The following is a 21,329-nucleotide window of genomic DNA, read 5'->3' as shown; positions in this document are numbered from 1 at the left end:
GTCAATTAGTACTGCGTGTTCCTTTCCGCCATCTTGAGCTTGTGTCGCAGGTCACAACATGTGAGATGACTCCAGATGTTCCACATGTTCCTGCGTGGGACATTAACTCCTCAATGAAAGGCGGCCACGATTCATCCTGTAAGTAACACGTGTCTCTGTGCTAATGTGATCTCCTGATTTGAAATGTGTGTATTTAAGTTGTGCTTTTAATAATATCTATGGAGGCTTAACAAGTCAACCATTTGTTGTTATTCGGTAAAAATCTTCTTAAAAAATATATATAGTCTTGAAATCTTTTACACTAACCAGTTGAAAACCATAGAGGGCGCCACCGGCTTGGATGATTTTCACAAGTAGTGTAAGTGCATGCAGGCAGACAGGACTGGATTCCAGAGGAACATGTGTGAGTAAATGCATTGTCACTGTTTTCACTGGGTGGGTGAACTCGTGCATTTAAGATACGTGGGCCAATCTACCAGAGTAACTTCATCCCTTTACATCAACTCTTAATGGTCACATCCCAAATTTCAAACGTCACATCTGTAGATCAATGTAGGATATCCATGTTTTTACACTGGAAAAGTCTGTCCGTGAAATTATCTATGGATTTAAGTACGCTCGGGACAAATATCCTCTGCAAACATTTTAAAAATGACTTTATAATTCCTGACTCTGCAGACACTGCTTATACAAACTCCGTTAAATCAGTGGCACTAATGTCTCAAGCTACCTTTTGTATAGTGGGGGACACAACGTGAAAATATCCACTGAAGTAAGTGGTTTAACACCTCAAGTATAACAGCAGACTGAGGAGCATTGCTTGGTGCCAAAACTTCAGGGGCTTTGCAGGTAATAGCATTAACAGATTTTCCCCAAATCCCTTTATGTACCGTGTCTGTGCAAATGACTGAAACACAACATTTAGACAAACCTGGGGGAGGACTGTAACTGTTCATTATAGCTGTGGGTCCAAATAGTCACTCTATGACCACAATGAATGGATGCTGCATCATTGGAGAATCAATTCAAATCTGTTTAGGATTTGAATTGATCAGATTACGAGTCCAACCGTGGGTGAGAAACCTCAGCTCAAGAAGATTAGTACAATAAACACCCTCCACCAATCCATCACAGCTGCAGAGAAATGTGCATAAATGAGACACGACAGTAGCGCCTGACATCCTTTTCCCTGGAGGCCAGTTACATGTGGAGGAGGGGGGGGTGAGTTTTCTGCATAGATACATTCTGTTATTGTCCTTTTTTTTTCTCATAAACATAGTTTACATAAATACAAACGTGAAAAGAAACATTCACACAGTTTAGATTACATAAAGTCATTCAAGAGCCATGGGAGAGCAGGAGAGAGCGAGAGAGAGAGAGAGGGGAGTGCAGTAATAACCTGTGGATCACTTATCTTTGAGTCAACATCAAGGCTCTGTGTTTATTTTTCATTATTTCCCAAAGGCACTGAGCTCCTGGGAGAGAGGCCTCATACATCTCACAGTCCACATGCTCTACCTTCGCAGCGTTTTTTTATTTCTTTATTTTGTAGTCCTGAAAACTACTGTAACCGTGAAGAACCAAAGGACAGCTGCGCCCTCACGTGTACATGTGAAATAACAGCCCACACCCAGGGAGATGAACACATAATCTTTTAAAAATATGTCTCTGACAGTTGTTGTTGTTGTTGTGACGACCAATAGAGCTGTTATTACAGGCTTTAACAGGAGTTGGACAAGTCTCTCCTGGCAAACATTTGGTTCACTGTCACAGGCTAAGTGAGATCACACATGGCAACAATAGGTGGATGACAAGAGGATACATGTGTAGAAAGATGTGTTGTTTCAGTTCATGTGTTGAATTTGAGTGAATTTAAAGTAAGATGAGACCATGATTTAACAAGGAGAGAGAGAGGGAGGAGGAGTTGAACGAAAGTTTAAGTGCCACCTGCAGGACGTCATAACACAGCCGTTAAAAAAACAAAACGCTCTGAAGCCGGTTTGTTACAAACCAGGTTAACACAGTGGAGTGGTTTACAAGTGGAGCTGGTGCACAGTAAAGCATTTTACACAGTCACCGTGATGGACTGGTTTAGTCAGTCACTTGCACACAGAGAGAACAATGGTCTTTATTTTGATATGATCCAGCTGAGTCTGTGCTATAATAAGCCATGGCAAGGCAGGTTTATTTATATAGCACCATTCACAGTGCTATACAGAGGTATAAATAATGAAAAACATTTCTTATAAAACCCAGAGAACACAAGCTGTAATTAAAAGACTACAAACATAGCCAAACAAAATAAATACATAGTTAAAATTGAAAAGAGGTTTCCTGTGTAGTTCATTGGTAAGGTGCAGCATACATTTTTAGGCCATGACGAACCAAAAGTTTTTGGAGACCTCAGGTATTCAGGAAGTTCGTGCCACAGGTGGGCAATGATGGAGACATGTCAGCCTAAAGGTGAAGCCAAAGCGTCTCGATGCTGGCTGGCTGCTGTATAGGTCATAACTCCTGCCTCCTCCATGTTAGTGGATGGGACGTGGACCAACTAACAAGTCCAAGTACATGTGTTATATGAAACATTATCAACACTGACCACTGCATAATCATTTCTTGGTTTTTAATGCAATGGGTATCTTTGTTTATCTGTGCACAGACTTACCCCGCACACTCTCTTTCCCCTCTCACTCTCTCCGACACATACACACCGACACACACCATCATTTGGTTTTAGCAAACACAAATGGGGAACGTGTTAGTCTGCATATGGTGCAGAAACATGAGTTGTGATCACAAATGGTCATACATACAGGACTCCAAATCTCCACATTTTGCTCATTGTCCCTGTCTGAGGTCCTCTACATGCCAATATTTCTTCATAGCACCACCTACTGGCAATAGGAACTACTCCTAATATCACAATCATTCCATTTATATGAAATGTACAGGTCTACATGTTATACATAGCAACAAAATGCATGTTTGGTGCAGCCCATCACTTTGTCATGCTTGCAGCTTAAGCTTTTAGTTGTGTCTGTCATTTTCGGTAGCTCTTATCACACTCATGTATGTTCAAGCATTCATTTTTCCATTAGGTTTGTGTTAATTAGTTATTTGAATGTATAAAAACTGGGTGAAACGTGATAGACAGCTGAGACTGACACGCAGTTGGTTGAGCATGTGTATCGGCGGGATCCGGCTACCAAGCCTCCATTCTCCAATTGCTACTGCACAGACTCTGGCTCCAAATGTGCAAGACGGTGGTGTTTTACCTTCATTTCTGGATAGTGGGAGGAAGTGGAGATATGTCGTCCATCTTTATATTCAATCTATGGCATAGACAGTAAAAGCTACTTCACTTGGTTTGGTTTTGATTCTGTGAACACTGAATAAAACTGTCTCCGATGATCTGAGGGGTCTGGATGCTTCATTGCATGAAAGTAAATCAGAGATTTATTTTGGCCTGAGACCATTTAGGGCTTTATAGACAAGTAATAGGATTTTACAGTCTGTCTTTTGACACACAGGAAGCCAGTGCTGTGATTTAAGGACCTGTGTGATGTGCTCCACTTTCTTGGTGTTTGTGAGGAGTCTGGCATTCTGCTTGATTTGCAGCTGTCTGATTGATTATTTTACTGAGACCTGTGGAGACAACGTTACAGTTTAGTCTAAAAACAGGGAGACGTTTTGATGTATCTTGCTTGAACAGAAATCTCTTAATTCTTGCTGAGTTTTCAAGGTTAAGGTTGGCTGATTTAGTTTGGCGGGTGAAATGTAGGTCAGAGTCATTTACTACACCAACTGCATCGATTTCTGGCTTGATTTTAAGTTGTTAATGTGATGAATTCAAGATGAACACTAACTTTTAATCTGCCTTCATTTGGGGCCAAGAACAATTATTTCAGTTTTTTCTGTGTCTAGTTGTAGAAAGTTCTGGCACATGATTTAGTCAAAGCACTTAATCAGCAGATGTATGGGACAGTCGTCATAGAGTGACTCGTTGTGTCAATAACAAGTTTTCTGTCAGCTGTCATAGATACTGTTCTGGTCTGGTTCAACCTGTCAAGGCATGACCACTGAAATGACTCTTTCATTTTCATTTCACTCCCACATTCAAACTCAAAACATCAAGTGTATCAAATAAATTCAAAATAAATGGACATGATCACACTTGATCCCTTGGAAACTTTTAACCCCATCCAGACTTTTTGGTAGATCAATTATTATAGGTTATTAATATTTTTTGTAGTAATAGCAGCGTGTGCAGTGTACAGAAATATCACATTAAAATGATCCTGTGTAACGTTTAGTCAACATCGGCCACAAGTGACAGTGCCATTTGTTGTGTTTACAAGACCAAAGAATGTTTATGCCCTCATTACATCTGAATTTTCTCATGTTGGACTGACGGCAGACTGGACGCTACAGTGATTCACCAGCGCAAACTGGTGTTACAAGACAGGATGGGCTTGGGCTAATATCCAACCATACTAACATGCGTATCACATGACCATTCACCACTGGTTATGCATCAGCTGGTGTAAACAGGGAGCAGATTGAATACTCTGCAGTCAGTGGCTTAATTGTTGCAAACAGTGTGAAGAAGGAACAACAATGGTGAAAATATGACAAAGATTTATTTTCTTAGACAGACAACAAGGTGTAACTGATAGTGAGGGATAGCAACACTCTGCATTCGCCACTGGTGATTGAGTCGTGACTGACAAGACTAAATCAGGCAGCAAATGCAGGTGACTGTATGGTAGTGACCACATTTCTCTGTTTCTGCCAATTGTTTTGTGGAGGCTAGACATAAATGTAGCAGAAGTGACATGTTATAAAACTACAAGGCATCAGTATTGATGTTCCCTATGAAGCAATGGTTAAAAACTTAAATATTGCACCTTTAAAGACAGAGCTTCAGGTGAATTGACACAAAGTGGAATAGGACCAGAGAGCAGGAAGCATTGTATCTTGGCAATTTTGCTTTTGTTTGTGGCCAACGTTCGTACTGCATCTCTAAAAGGAAAATGAAAAATGTAAGCCTTGGGTGATGGAAACATTAGGAGTGTTAAGAGACCAGGGAGGTTATACACACAGCAGTTCTCACCCACTAGTTCTGTGTAATTGCCTCTCTTTATACTTTCATTTAAGACTTTATCACCACATTATCAGCAGTCAGATCATATACACAGCACTTCTCACCTAGTGCAGCCGTTTGATTGCTTTTCTTCATGCCTTATTTTATCAGCAGGCAGAATGTCCTTCTAAGCTGCTGGATAAACACGTTAAGCCTGTGTTGCCTTAGACTCTGAGTAAAAAACACAGCTAATGCCATGTGGGTGCACCACCACTGCTGTTGAGCCTCTCCCAGTGGGCTGTTGGGCAGGCCTAGGTTGACAGTGGTGTTGCCCCAGTAAAGCCTGATGATTCACACGGTTTTGTGCCAATGGCAAGTCCGAACATACACCCATAGTGCACACACCTTATTGTGCAACAGAGCACCAAAAACTTTGTGTAGCTGTGCAGACATGAGTACAACACACTCTCTCCGTCTCTATCTTGGATGCACAAACATTTATTGTGCAACATATGGGTCTCACAAGGGCATGATTCAGCACTCAGTCTTGAAATAACAAAACCCATTCAGCTGCTGCTCCTTGTGATTTACAGTAAATCACTTTGCATTAAGGTCTATCTGTGGCTGTCAATGTGGCAGAAATGGGAACATAAGCAGAATATTTATCATTTCTGTATTATTTGGTTAGATTAAAAAATGTGACTGAATAAAGCTATTGTTTAAGCTTCATCCATGTGTAATTGGATGTCATTGGAGAGCACTTTTTGTGTCTCACATGAGTCAGTGTCAACTCGGCACTTGAAGCAGTTATGGTGAACGTGTGAGCTGTGTGGCTCTCGCAGAGCTGTAAACCTGTCTCCTCAACCTTTGTGGCGTGTGATACTTTAGCCTCGCGGCTTTCACACAGGTGAGAACCATGTGGACGGTTTGCACCTGTAATCCAAAGATCTGAGGTCACCTCTAGCTCTTGGGACTACTTGTTGTCTTTGTCTTTCATGCTAACTCCCTCCTGTTGTATATCTGATGTCTGTCTCCCTTTTCTCACCATCCATATCTGTCCTGTGACAAAACACTAGGGTGGGAACCAGAGCTGACACAGGTGGTGAGAGGATGTGCAAGGTTCAACCCGAGTGAAAACGTGAGAGTGAGAAGACCACTAAGTAAGAACGCTGTTGTTCTAATGGCTTCCAGAGAAGGCAAACACCAACCACTGCTATCCAGATGTTTTCTTGCTTTCTTTACTAGTTTCGAAAATGAATATTCCCTTATTTTACCCATGTAGCTGGATAATTTGTTCCATTTGAGGGTGAGGGGGAGGCAGGCAGGCAGGCGACAGTCAGGCGAGCAGCCGCACAGGTTCAGGCCTTGTTTGGAGAGTATCACGTAGCCGGTTTTTATGACCTGTTTAACACCACAGAGTTGAACGCAGCCATTTTCTCCCGCAGTGTACGACACGGTGTGAATGTGATTGAGTGAGCATGGCAGTAAAAAAGAAAAAACTCATGTTCATTACTGGAAATCAGGCGACATGGAAAGATAGGGAGGTCACTATTTGTCTGCAGTAAATTACTGGATCCACCGAGTTGTTTCTCCTGCACTTTCCCCCATGTAAATAGGAGACACTGTAGTGGATTGTGCTCACTTGCAGTTGGGATATTCATGCATGAAGCAGTTATAAAATATAAAACCACACGTCGTCAGGCACAAGAGAAGATTTGCATTATATCTCAGCCAGAAAACAGAAGTACCTAACTGCCTCCCGGACCATCTACCAAAACATATGAAAGCTGAGTGCTTCAGCCAACATGTCGGAGAGAACACACACGTACTGTATTACCTTTTACACATTATGGGCTCCAATAAAAAGCTAATGAGTGCTCCCTAATGTGATTGTGTATGTGACAAAACTAAAACAAACATCAATGTAAGTGTGTTGTGTGTGTGTGTGTGTGTGTGTGTGTGTGTGTGTGTGTTGTTGTGTGTGTGTGTGTGTTTGGTGTGTGTGTGTGTGTGTGTGTGTGTGTGTGTGTGTGTGTGTGTGGAGAGAGACGTGAAGAGAGAGGGATGATAAAATGAATGGTACAATGTCTTTGTGTTGGAAATAGGGAGGTAAAGGACGGGATCAGAGTGTGCAGGAGTGTCAGATCAGACAGTAAGTCTTCATCTTTACAAGGTCTTCAGCAGAGCACAGAACATTTGTCCTGACAGGAACCACCAGGAGCCTCTGTTAAAACAAGGCTGAGTGTGAGTATCATGTTTATCACACTGCTGTTTATTATGTATGTCAAAGCCAATCTGTTTATATGACCGCTCTCTGGCTTAAGAGCTTGATCCTCAATTCCTTGAAAGATCACTGGAGGGTCCCCCTGTGAACACTTAGGCGCCGGCTTTCAGTGGGACAGGAATAACAATCCCCTCTATGATGTCTTCCACATGCGCTCCATGACGTGCTCTCATTTTTTTCTGACAATTTTGCCCTTCATCAGATGTGTTGGAGGCTGGGTAAGAAAGAGAGAGAAGAGAGAGAGACAAGGGAGAAGGAAAGTGAGTGGGAGAGAGGAAAAAGTGAGAGCCGATCTTAAATTTCAACTGAGCCCCGGCAGCTACACAAACAGTGGATGAAGATGGGAGGGAGGGGGGGGGGGGTACAGCAGCTGAGGCAAGAGGGATGGATGGATGGATGTGGATGTGGAGAGGGAAGAAGGGAGGGAGCGAGGCGCTCGGCAGAGCCACTCAGTCTAGACTCCAGATGTGCAGGCAGCAGCAGTGTGGCTGTTTTGGCCCCCACCAGGCTGCTCTGGGAGTATCCCCGGCACATGTCCCCACGCCGCCTGTAAATCAGCCCAGCCAGGCCTCAGGCAGCACCGCAGCCGCAAAAACCCTCCGCCCGGACCCCCAAAACGGGCTGGCCAGCGACAGACGGACGCCGACGAGCCCGCTGCGCCGCATTACGCCTGTAATAGTCTCCCTCGCTGCCTATATGAGATAGAAAGGTCCAAGTTTTACAAGTTACCACCATTTTCCATGTATACGTTTCTGCCTCTTGTTATTTACATGTGTTTGCATGCATGTGCACGTGTCCCTCTAAATGCACGATGTCCACCAGTGTAAAGCTGCCTTAGAGGGGACATGCAGCTCAGTGGGGCATGCAGCTCAGTGACATAAACTCTGCCACCTCTCCTGCATGTGTTTGCCCCACCACAGCTCGTCTCTGCTCTACAGTCTCATTGGCACCAGGGCATTCCTTCAATAGCACGCTGCTTCCCATACTTCCCATCCACAGAGTCCATTTACACAATTACAGATTCCTGCTAGATGTGAGTGTGTGAGCGTGTGTGTGTGTGTGTGTGTGTGTGTGTGTGTGTGTGTGTGTGATCGTGATCTTTTCCCATCAACGCTCAACACATAATTAGATGTTGGACTGGGAGGCAGGGCCCATATATAGTAAGCAATGCAGACCACAAACATGCACTTGCACTTAAAACCAGATTCGTATTGTACTCCATCAAACCAGAGTGAGCTATTTTGAAGGGGGGGGGGGGGTCTTTCAATACATCAGTGGGAAGCGTTTGACACATCCACGCAAGTCCATGTGAGCAGAAGGAGCACATGAGGAAGAGGCCTCAGTGTGTGTGTGCTTTTGTGTGTCTCCAAACCAATCCTGTGCTATTGTGCAAAGTGCTAAAGTCAACGCTTCACTCAGCTGTTCAAACAGGTAGCGTGGAAACATAGGAGCAGTGTTTAAGTTGATCAGGCAGCAGACGTCCTCTGAACAAACAGGTGAGCGCAGGGGAAGAAATGCGGAGGTTAGTGTGTGTGTTTGTGTGCACACTCAGCCGTGACTGTGGCCCTGTGAAAATAGACTGCTTCCCCCTCTGTCCACTGTGTGTACGTGTGTGTGTGTGAACAGGTGAGCAAGCCCTCATTTTTTTGTCCAACCAGCAGACACAAACACAGCGACTGAAACACACCGGCGCACCTATTCACACACTCTCTCACACACACAAATCCCAGCTGATCCTCCTAAATACACCTATGCTTGCTCATGGTGAGATTCTAGGAGCAGCAGCGCTCACATGGCCTCCTCCTCTGTGTGTGTGTGTGTGTGTGTGTGTGTGTGTGTGTGTGTGTGTGTGTGTGTGTGTGTGTGTGTGTGTGTGTGTGTGTGTGTGTGTGTGTGTGTGTGTGTGTGTGTGTGTGTGTGTGTGTGTGTGTGCATACATAAATGTGTGTTTGCACTTTGCGGTTGTTCAAACACCTTGATTGTGTTGTTCCTTGCCCCTGACATACAAAGGGAGGTTTCCCAGCGTCAAGGCGCAGATGGGGCGCTTCAGGAAAAAAACAGCTGACAGTGTCTGGAATGCACCTGGACATATGAGGTTAACTGGGCTTTAACCTCTGCACTGTGGGAGGGGAACAGAGCTGAAACGCAGCACAAACCTCCAGCTGCACTGTAATCGGATGCTTACATTAGACAATGAAGTGCACAAGACTCACCAACATGAGTACAGGGAGATTTATACTCAACTTTACTGAATACCTACAGTACACCTTGACACAATGAAACTGATGGAGATAAATAGAGAGTGTTGATGACTTAGTGGGGATGCTGAAATAATGGAAAAGAAAATTTATATTTTTATTTAGAAAACAAAGCAAAACATTCACTGATTGCAGCTTCTCCGATTTAAGAATTTGCAGTTTTTCTGTTTTTATAACTTTCGCTTTTGTTCTCATTTAAGCAAAAGAAGGAATTTGAACTGAATCAGCAGTTCTCTACCTCTTTTATCTGACGTGTCCCTGAGGCTCATCCTCAAAATGTGCTCATCTCAGGTTTGCTGGTTGACACAATAGATTATATAGGAGTGGCCACAATAGTACTTTTTTCATACAGGTAAACATTCAGTCTTTCTCAGTCGTTTTTTCATTTTATTTTGTATTTGGACTTGAAATATTTCAACCACCATTATTCCATTACATTTATTCAAAAAAAACATTTAAATTAAGTTTTTTTAACAATTACTTGATAAAAGAATGAAATCACTTATTAATTCAAATTGAAGAAAACTATTTTTCCTGTTTAGTACTTTACTATTTGTAAATGATTATCTGTAAATTTTTCCTATTTGGAGTATAAATACGTGATGTTTATGTTTATCTACTTTAACCATTAGTTAATTATTTCAACTTATTATTGTGGTTTACGGAATTTGGCTATTTAACAACTATTAATCTTAATTATGTAATTACAACATACAGATGCATCTTTTAAATTAAATCAGCTGAGATATTTTGAGATTCTTTCCACAGACCTGGAAACTGCAGAAGTTACCTCTGGGGAACAAGTAACCCTGTCAGAACAAAATGCTGGGATTACTTAATCCTATCAATAACTGACAGATAATTTGATAAGGAAAATAAGTGTTAATTTCCAAATTATTCAGTATGTAGCACTACCTGTGTTTGAGGCAACATTTGATATTTTAATGTTTATTTTTAATGACAAAAGTTCATGACTTAAAGAGAAAGTGAGAGAATGACTCAACATTTGGAGCAACTCATGAGAAGCTCTCCTTATCCTCCACAGCCTCCATTTTGTACCACAAGAGGGCCACCTACACCATCCAAGATCCTCCTGGGGTCCACATCAGATAGGAATCTGTGGGTCTGTGTGTGTATTTGCGTGAGTGTCTGTTAGTATGCATGCATGAGCAATCCCGAGTGGGGGGGATTGCAAGAGACAAGGCAGTCAGTCAGTGGGCCCTGGGCTCTCCCAGTTAATTAGTAGAGGGGCTAGGCCACAAACAGGCCAGCAGCAGCAGCAGCCTGGCCAGCAGTCATCATGTGAAACGGCTGGAGGGGAGAACGTCTCCCTAACGCTGCAGATAGAGCTGTTCAAAGAGCTTATCTGAGGCTGTCTGGCCTCACCTTATCTGATCTGACCCCAGCTCATACGCCTCCTGTTACACTATGTTTCATCTGGTGCAGTGTGTGGAAGTTGTTCCTGTGTATTAGCATTTGAAGGGCAACGTGTGTGCGTGTTGGAATCTGGTTATAATGTTAAATGCTCAGATTGGATGTCAACCAGGCCAGTGTGAGGTCACCACGAGCTGTAAGGGGGTGACGGGATTGGGGGGGGGGGTCTCAAATCAGCCACAGGTAGCGTCACTGTTACGAAGCAATCTGAAATTGTTTAAGAGTACATTTGTGCCGAGATTTATGAAGTGATTTATGGGAAAGTTACTCAGGCGAGCTCCTTGGCCTGAGCTGGATATGTTCACAAGTGTGTTTTTGTTTAAGCGTGTTAGGAGCCGAGTTCGAGGAGCATGGCAGAAATGTAGAAAATGGCCAGATTTGGTTAAATGTGGAACGTAATCAGTAAATCTGTGCAGAATTACGTTCTTCAAAACAGCCTTTCAGCCACACATGAGTGTGTTCTAATCCTGCAGGTGATCATTTCTTTTCTATTATATGCTAACAAGCAGTGTTGCATCTTTCAAATGGACCAGTGCACAGTAATTACGTACCCACTCCAAGCGTCTCTCTGCTGGCACACGCTGACTGTGGGCAGGGACAAACAATTCAGACACAATTTAGCTACAATGCTGCAGTAATTGTTGTTGCCCACTGTCTCTCCCAGGGGTGACCCCTCACTTCCCGAAACACAAACACACGCAGATACAGATACACACAGTACTCACACACATTAACACACAATGTTGACACAGCTTCAGCAGGGACAACCTCCCCCCTCCATTCCCCCTCCTCCTCTTCCCCCCATTTTGCCTTCTTGATCCCTCATCCCATCGTCCCTCCCTGCACACACACACACACACACAGTGCTGTTTGGTGGAGATCAGAAGCCCAGCTCGGAGGCCCCACACCTGGGCATGTTTGCGGAGGAAGCGGGCCCTGGGCGGGCTGCGCTCCATGCGCCTGTCGACTGGCTCCACCAAGTCTGGCCAGCTGTGCTCCTGGCCTGGCCTCGCGCTGTGGGGGCTGTGCAGCTGGGAAAGGCATGTTTCCCAAAAGAGGAGAAAAAAAGACAGAGGGGGAGGAGGGAGGGAGGACACAGAGAAGAGTAAAAGAGAGAAAAAAAGGGCTTTAGGTTATTTCGAGCTCATTACACATTCATCCCCGAGCTCTCCTAAAGCATCTCCTTTTATATGAAAAAAACATTCTGGGCTAAGCCGGTTAATACCTTGGAAGCGCTTGAATTCATTATTAGATTTTTTTATGGACTTGTCAAACAAGCTTGTATGATTTGAAGCAAAACATAAAAGTTTTGAATTACTAATAATCTTATTGGAGCTCTCGTTGTAATAATGTATTGGAGCACATCTGTTGACAGATTGATTTTTCCAGCTGAAAATGTGACTTAAATGTTGGATTTGTTGTTTTTCGCCTTAGATAATTAGGCCAGCTGTTAATACTGCATGTAATTTATGAATACACTCAAATTTACAAGTGTTATACGACAGTTTCATGAAATTAAATTCACATTTTCACGTTGAATTTCAACCCTGTTATTTGGCAGATGCTCCGGTGTGATGACTTGGTGCCGGGATAGAGTGGACACACTCTTTCACCAACTTTCACCAGTTTGAAGAGACGACAAACAAACTATTGCAGCATTTGCTGTTTCAGATGTCACCTCTTCCTGTGTGTGTACTTAGCCTGCTGCCATGTGGAGCTCCCAGAGGCTGCTGAGCCCAGCGGTAGCTCAGGAAGTGAGGGATGTGTGGAGAGGCAGCCGTGTACTCCTGTCACTCAGCACTCCAGGGAACGGCAGAGCCGGGCCGGGCCAGGCCGAGCCAGGCAGACTAGAGCCAGAGCGTGGCAGTGATAGGGGAATCCGTCGGAACATGCCCAGAGCACAGGCCCCGTCCTCCCTCCAAAACTCCATCACTGAGACTGAGAACCAAAAACTACTGTGCCTTAATTATGATGGATTGAGAGTGAGATTGCACTCCTGCTGTTGTTGTGTAAGGAAAACTTCCAGAGGCTGGACTATCACCTGTTTGTTTTTATCTGTTTGCATAGTTAAGATTCTAGAGACCTTGATACTATCAGTGTAGATGTTAACTGAGGTAATATAAACCCTACGAACCAGTGCACTTCAATTGGTAAGCCTTTTGGACTATAGAGTGTTAAAGTGAAACAACACTAGTTATCCAGTGCAGCTATTTATTGCCCCCGCCAGGTCATTCCCCTCAGAGAACCTCAAACATATGAGTGTAGCCGAGCAAACAGAGGAGCAACACACTAAACCCATTTGTCCTCTTCACAAAGCACAGAGCCTGCTGACACACAACATGTGCTGTCTGTAAAGAGCCCATGAGTGAGCCACATCCCTTCGGTTCAAAGAAGCCTCTCACAGTTTGGCCTCTGTGTCGGGGGGACGTTAAGGTGGTGTACAGGCTCTCAGTGGCCCGTAGCCTCACCTTAGGCTATGTTGGCCTCCAGGATCCTGGACCTCCATCCCCAGGCTAGTCCTGCCCCCTGCTGTCCTCTTTCCTCGCCCTGACCCTGGACCTGCTGCCCTGCTGTCACCAGGGGCCCAGGTGGCCATATGGACATAAAGAGAGCAAGTGGCATAAGGTGAACATATGGAAACGACGAGGATGCTTTATGTCAGGAACCTAATTTCACATGATGAGAGATAAAAACATGTTACAGTGAACACAGTGATAAAATACCATTTATGGATGGTGGGTGATGTGGGGTACACCAAGAGCTCAGACACAGAGGCGTCTCAAATTAAACTTGTCTCATCCAAACTAACTCCTTTTCTCTATCGCTCTCTGTTTCGCTCTGTAGGTCTGTGTTTGCTCACCCACTGAGGCCTCCTTCTTACAAGCTGTCTGTGCTCTGTCCTGCCTGCTCTCGGGCTTGGCGTACCGACTAGAGCCAGTCTCTGCTCGCTACCAGGGCCCACACACCCACACCCACTACATTCCTCCACTCACAGCCAGAGGGGAGGGCGAGGTGCTGGATGAGGTGAACATCAGCACTGATGGATTGAATGGCCTGTTGCGATATCAAGCAACATATTCTCTCTAGACCAGCAGGTAGGAACGGTCTGATATCATTAAAGCCCAATTCATGCTTCGCTGTAGGTACGCACGTCGCCTTCGCACGGGGCCGGGCATTCATAGTTGTGCGGAGGTGAATGTGAGTCACGCGGCAACTACACAGCTGAAAGTAGTGGTGGTACAGTTTCTATGCTGGTGTTGAGTGTCTTCCAGTTTCTTGTCCACTTAATTACAAATTCACTGGTGTCTCTGTTTACTTCAGAACAATGGCGAGTGTTACTCAGCGGATCATGTTGGAGCTGGAGCTGACAGATGTTGAAGAGCAATTACTTTTGTTCGTTCCTTCACGTCAGGGTACAGCGTAGGGCTCTGCGTAGGCTACATGTCTACGGCCTAGCTTCGACGCAGAAGCATGAATTGGCCTTAAGCCGTGTGATATCTGTTAGGCTCATTGTCCTGGGATGTTGTGTTTCATTGGTCTGCTCTTTCAGAAGATGATCTATCTCTGGGGGATCGGATTCGTTTTGCATCGTAACAAAATAAACCTGCAGTTTAGCAGAGTAAATGGAAAAACAGTACAGGGGGAAAAGTAGACCTCTGGAGAAACAGACAGAGAGATAGAAAAAAAAAAAGTCCTGACAAAGGCAGAAAGAGAGAATTATCTCCCCAGCTGTCCGTGCATCAGGAAGTCTCTCCCAGAGAGTCAGCTCTGACCGGTCTGATCACAGAGTCAGCGCAGGAAGTCCCACAAAAAGAAGAGGAAGTGAACACCAGCTCCAGGAAGTGAGTTTTTGCAGCTTCGGCTCCACGAAGTCTGGATCCTGAAGGGAGGGAGGCGGGAGGAGGAAAGGGAGGCAGCCCAGCTGAACACCAGAGTGTGAGAGAGGAGGAAAACAGAGGGAAAGACGCATGGAGGGAGGGAGAGACAGATTAGGGCGTAGTGACGGCAGTGACAGCTGTCTCCATGCCGCCAGCTGTGTGTCATTTAGTGACTGCTTATAAATATGAGCCTGGCACCAGGGAGTGATGTTCCTGATGCTGTGGCGCCAGGCGCTCCGCTTCAAATGACATTGGGTGCCACCGCTGACTTCCTCTCAACCTACACACACATATACACACACACAAATGAAAGAGCACAAAAAGCTCAATTCAGCACAAGTAAATGTAGGCTTGTGTTTGTAAGAGAGTCACATTTTCAGCTGCTTTCCTCCTCCTGCCATCTCTCACAATAGAGAATCGAAACGTGTTTCCACAAAACATCTAATTACAGAACACCGCAATCCGACAGTATCAGAGCAAATAGGGAGCACGTCAGGACAAACAGATTAGTGGCTCTGGTGACAACGTCCCCACTCACACACACCTGTGCTCACACATATTCTGACTAAGCCCTGGTGTTTTGCATGCAAATAGAGTGATGTTGCTGTGGTGAGGAGGTGCTAACTTCCTCTGTGCTGCACCTGGACCGGCTCATCTGCATAAAGGGAGAGAGGGGTGAGGGGTGAGGAAGGAGAGGGAGAACATCAGAGGTGTTAATGGGTTCAAACCTGGTAATTGGGGGGTACTTAGTTGCCTATTGTCATCGTCAGGCCCGAGGGACAACAGATGAAGCCTCATTTGGATTTTAGAGTTCACATGTCACTTATAGCAGTGACACTCATATCAAGATGTTTCTTCCAGGATTGTTCCTCTTCACCACAACTTCTACTTTTGGTGCTGCAATATTAGATATACTTACCTTTCTTTTGTGTGCTTCTTAGTATTGTGATTTTAGTTCACATTCCCATGCATCTGCTTTTGAGCAACTTTTCTTATGTGACACTTTCATCTTCCTGCATGGGATCAAAAATCTGATCTTTTATCACATGTTTCTGTTTTAGCAATGATGCTGTTAAAAAATGGACTGTGTCTTTAAAACTGTAAGACTGTATAGTATATATTTTCAGAATGCAATATTTTTACCCGCGTCCATGTCGTAAAGTGAAAGCCAGCCTCGAAACCACATCTCAAAAATGTTGCCCTTTGAAAACCCTCCAAATGTACAAGAAACACACAGAAAATGGAATGGCGTATAGTGAGAAGAAGGAACAGTTTGACTCTGCACAAACGGATAAGTTGGATGTCGTCATATCTCACCAGCGTGACCCGTACAGTGTCTCCGTGTTCTCCTGCATGTCCTTTACCTTCAATCCTGCTCATTCCTCCCTGATAAATGATAAAGCAGAAAACCATATGCTCTTCATTTGCTATCAGAGGATATCAGGGCCTCACGACCGTATCTACGAGAGTCCTGTCAAGGTCAGACTGCAGTTCATCCAAAAACCCTTCAGGCTCACAACTGCTTTTCAGATGGGACTTTTGGCGTCTTGGAGTCAGCACGGGACGCACAGTCATAACATTTGGGTTGGATACTTCCAACACACATAATTCAGCACAGCTTTAAAAGCAAAGGCTGATAATATTCAAAATGATTGCTGTCATCATACTCCAGAGAGTGAGCACTCTGGCTTCAGGCCAAGCAACTCACTGCTCTATATTTGGTCATTTCTCTTGGCTTACAATGACTTCACCGATGCAATTTCAGCTCGGCCCGTGTGTTGTTTCAGTCTCATTTTCAGTAAACTCTGTGATCACCTTGCCTTTGCGTTCCGCGGGCCTTTCACTGGGAGCACAAAGAGAGAGAGGGGCATTAGTCCACAAGAAAAGCCCAGCTTTGGCTTCTTAAAGAAAGCAGAGGTTTAGCTCTTTCACTTCCACTGCATTGTTATGCTAAGGCCCAGCTTGGGAAAAGAGTGAACCATTAGCATCTGAAGAAGAGCCAACATCTGAGGGAAACATGTCTTTAAGGCCCCAAAGAAAAGAATCCATGCTGTCTCTCCTCTCATTTTCTCATTCTCTAACTCACTCACTTGTTCCTCAACTCAACTCTCATTCCTTGCCATTCGGAGGCCCATTCTCCTTTCTTTCAGTTTCTCCTGCTGGCTCTTTAGGCGCGAAGAGGGATAAGAGATGTGTGTGTGTGTGTGTGGAGGGGGGGTATTAAGAATTGAAATGCTTCATGAAACAATGAGTATAGCTCTTAACAGATACTCTATATCTATATAAACATGTTTTATTCATTAACGGCTGGTGGCCACCACCCACCTAACCGATGTAATCCAAAAGTAAGTGACTTCACCTGCAGCTGTTACAGATGTAAAGTTACAGCCACAAATTATATTTTACATATTTATGTCAAAGGTCATCTCATGACTATAGCTGAGTAGCATTTAAACATTTTCATTGCCTGAACCAATATGACGATTGATTTTTAGCTCTGACACATACAAGAAGTAGTATAGATATTTAAAGTTTAAAAAAAATATTTATTTAAAAAAAGTTCACAAATGTGCAAGATGTTGATAAATACAAGTCTTGTCCTATTGCTTCTCCATTCTATTATATAAGCTGTGGCAACCTATTCACCTGCGCACATTGGTATAACATTTTGCTGATGTTTGTTTCCTGTCTTTCTGTCATTTTTATTGTTTGTCATTCTCTAACACTGGTCCCACACGAACAAGGTAAGGTTAACTGTCACCACTATTATCTTATCAAGAACAGTATGTTTACAGTCACACAGTTCAGTGATAATGCACCATGACAACTAATCTTCCTTAGTTTTTAGATTTGTCCATGAGAATGTAAGTGATATCAGAAACTCAAAATGGAATAATCACTTTGACAAATACACTGGATTTCATTTGAAACCACCACATCATCTGAATAAGGCCAGTGTCGCCACGGATACCAATGTGGAGGATTGGAACAATGAATCCCTGTTTCATTCACAGTATGTAAACAAGAACAAATGTCATAGGGAAAATAATGTTCATTTATTAGCCTCTTGAAATAATCATGTCATTGAATCTAGTTTGTCTCCCTCTTATTGAGTCTCAGCAGCCGAGGTGTTTTTCTAATTTACTTAGTTTTACCTTGCTCTCAGACAACAAAGTTTCACCTAAATCAAATCTTGTATAAAGTGTCACGTGAGGCAGGCGCACGTCTCTGCCTCTCATCCTACTCCCAGAGATTCCACGAGTGTAGAAGGCCTGCATTTAGAGAGAGAAATTATCTATCGGGATTATTTGGTGCTATGAGCTCTTTAACATACAATGGGAGTGGGTCATTAAGGGCTTTGTGTGTAATGAGAAGGATTTTGAAATCTTAACGGGATTTTACAGCCAACGTAGTGAAATTATAGTATTGGAAATAAGATCTCTCCTCGCACAGCAGTGTTTTGGATCATCTGGAGGCCGATTGTAAAGGCCATATTTATTTCTAATAAAACAGATTTTCCATGAGCTTGGATTGGTATTTGACACCTCCCCCCTGTCCCACCTCCTGGAATGGGCCCTGATGCAAGCACATTCTCATCTATCTGGCTCATCTGGTTTCTTGATAATTGAACATGGCATTATTATGGCCAAAGTGACCTTTCTTTCCTTGCTGCTATGTGCTTGTGTTTGTTGTAAACAGAACGGTCTGAACATCGGTCTGCATCGGTCTGCTGAGCTGGAGACGGACAGGGGAGCAGCTGTGGGATGATTCACAGCAACAACACGCGTCATCTTGAGTGGGATCCCACAGACGCTCCCCTGGGTCACAACATGGCGTGGATGGAATCCTACAGAGACAGTGATACTATAAAGATAAACAAACACACCTTGGGGCAAGGAACAGGGACCGTTCGCTAGAAATGCTGAGTCACTGGAGTTTCTGCAGCTGAGACATCACTGTTCTGCACCCAGCTGGCTGCTGACACCTACGGGAGCCGTGATGAGCTGAGTGATAACAACAGCACCATCACCAGCAGCACTGTGAGGCCTACTGTACGATAAACACATGACTCTGACAGGGCTTTCTGGTCAAGCCCCCGTAGCTGACTAAAGCCTCAGTGAAGCAAGGAGCCGTTTGAGGGAAGAGAAGAATGACTAAGTCGTGCACCTGCCTCTCCGTCAGAATAACACCGTCTGCACGCTGACAGGAGGGAAGGGGGTGAGAGGGCCGAATGAAGAAAAAAAAGAAGGAATTTCCAAGGACAGGCAAGATGTTGTGAAATCATATTGCGCATGTGGCCTGCACAGCTGCACAGGGAGTGATCTGCTCCATGTGTAAAAGAATGAATCACCAGCAGAGTTTCTCAGAAGTCAGATCACACTTTCAGCTCTCATTCTTCCTCTACCTCTCTACCTCTCTCCCTCTCAGCCCCCCCCGTCCTTGTTTTGCTCTCTTCTGTTTTCAATACTTCTTTAATGCAGGTGCGAGCAGTGAAGTAAGCCGACTAGATTATCCACATACTGTCAGATCAGATCACTTCCCAATGTCACACACATGGAGAGATATGAATGCACGCACACAAATGCATGTTTATCATTAATCACAATGAACAATGCCGAAGCCATCCAGAGTCTCTTCATCAGCATGACATCATGTGGCACATATAACCACACTTCCTCCTCCGTCTACCCACGCTGCACTGCAGCACAGGTGGCCGACTGCGGCAGCCGGAGCAGCATTCCTGCACTGCTGTTAAGTGACATCTCCTCTGCAGAAGTGTCCTCATCCAGGAAAATCAGATGACTCACGAGGTTATTTACCTCACATGGATCTCATTCCGTGTCCCTGTTAATGTAGCTGGAATGCTTACGGGGGGCTGCTCGCACCACAGTGTCTTACTGCGCATGTATCATCCACCTAATAAATCACAGCCGCTCATCCGTTTGACTTCAAACTTGGCAGGTGTATTTATGAGGACCTGAGAAAGTGCAGGGCCAACTTCGAGGTATTGTGGACCATCAGTTCTAGAAACCCTGATCCGCCATTTATTATATTTAAAGTGCACCTGATTTACACAACTGTGATGTGAACCCATCTCCCATCAGGCAGTTTTTTGTATCAATGTCACAAACTAACAGGCAAAGCAGACTGGTCCTACTAATATATGAATTTCTGTCTCTCTGACCCAAGGAGGGTTGAATGGCAGTGAAAGTTATGAGTTTGTTTTTGTTGGGATGAAATGTTCTCAAGAAACATAAACCGGCACGTTCAGCAACAGTTGGTTAGGACTTGGGCAAATTGAATGCTGTGGTCAATATTTTTTAATTACTTCATTTATATAGCACTTTTCAAAACCTTTTCATGTTTTTAGATTTTTGTTGATTAGGCATCTGAAAAATAGGGTCTATACTTATTATAATAACATGACAGCAATGAAATGGAACTGGAATGATTGATGACACATAAAAAGCACATTTTGAACTGGCAATGCTCGTGAAGATAGTGTTGGAAGGACATTTTATTTATTTGCCTGACTGTTACTTAGCAGGATCCCACAAAAAAACGACAGATTACCTTGAATCTCTGGAAGGATGCAGTATGGGTCGGGGAAGAGCCCATTCAAATTTGGCATTAAGTATAAGCATAAGTATTTTATTATTATTTATTTTATTTTACACTTTCTTTAAGATTTTTGTTGATTTCTCAGAGAATAAGTAATGGATATTAACAAAAATAAAAATCAGGCATGTTTAGGAGACTTATATTAATATTTATGAGTTTGTGTGATTTGGTTCAGATCCAATTAAAATCAGATTTAGTGAATTTGAATGTGGTTTCATAAAGGGACTGCTGGGTCTTAGAGGATGTGCTCTGTAAGTACCATTCTAGTTGTGCGTGTTTAATCATATAAATGTTCTACAGAGAACAGAAAGTCGGGTGAGTCATCGGCACAGTGCAAATTGCCTGTGAGGTGTCACTACCACACCCAACTTCTACAACCACACATTTCACAAAGATGCACAGATGAATTTATCTGCTCATCAATGGTCATCAATCAGAGGGAATTCATTCCCGGCATGATGGGAGGAGCGCCCTCATGAAGTGGAGAGGCTGCCGACATCTTTATCTTTCACAGCTCTGGCTCTGATGCTAAATTGACAGCTTCAGAATGTGTCTTAAATGCTAATTCAATGGGTAAATCCACAGAGAGCCAGCTAGCTGTAGTGCCCTCTAGGGCAGCGGTGTTATCCGGGGTCCCTAAGGAGTGTCCAGGGCTGCTCTGTGTGGTCCGGCCCCCCCAGGAGAAGGGCTGCGGCTGGCTGGGGGTTTCTGGGCCTCTGCCTCCCTCTCCTCCCTGTCCCCCTTTGATATCAGGAGTGCTGGAATGGAGG

General features: G+C 44.0%; 1 long non-coding RNA gene across 1 annotated transcript; it reads left to right on the top strand.

Annotated features, from left to right (window-relative positions):
• Positions 1-9: 9 nt before the first annotated feature.
• On the top strand, positions 10-20,085 carry LOC117761536. The gene is made up of 3 exons (XR_004613843.1): positions 10-138; positions 7,189-7,327; positions 18,637-20,085. It is a non-coding gene; the product is annotated as an uncharacterized LOC117761536 (long non-coding RNA).
• Positions 20,086-21,329: the final 1,244 nt, after the last annotated feature.

The sequence above is a fragment of the Hippoglossus hippoglossus genome, chromosome 5 (genome assembly GCF_009819705.1).
Source record: "Hippoglossus hippoglossus isolate fHipHip1 chromosome 5, fHipHip1.pri, whole genome shotgun sequence".
Classification (NCBI taxonomy): Eukaryota; Metazoa; Chordata; class Actinopteri; order Pleuronectiformes; family Pleuronectidae; genus Hippoglossus; species Hippoglossus hippoglossus.
Note: the sequence above shows the minus strand (reverse complement) of the source record. Positions and strands in the feature narration are given on the sequence as shown.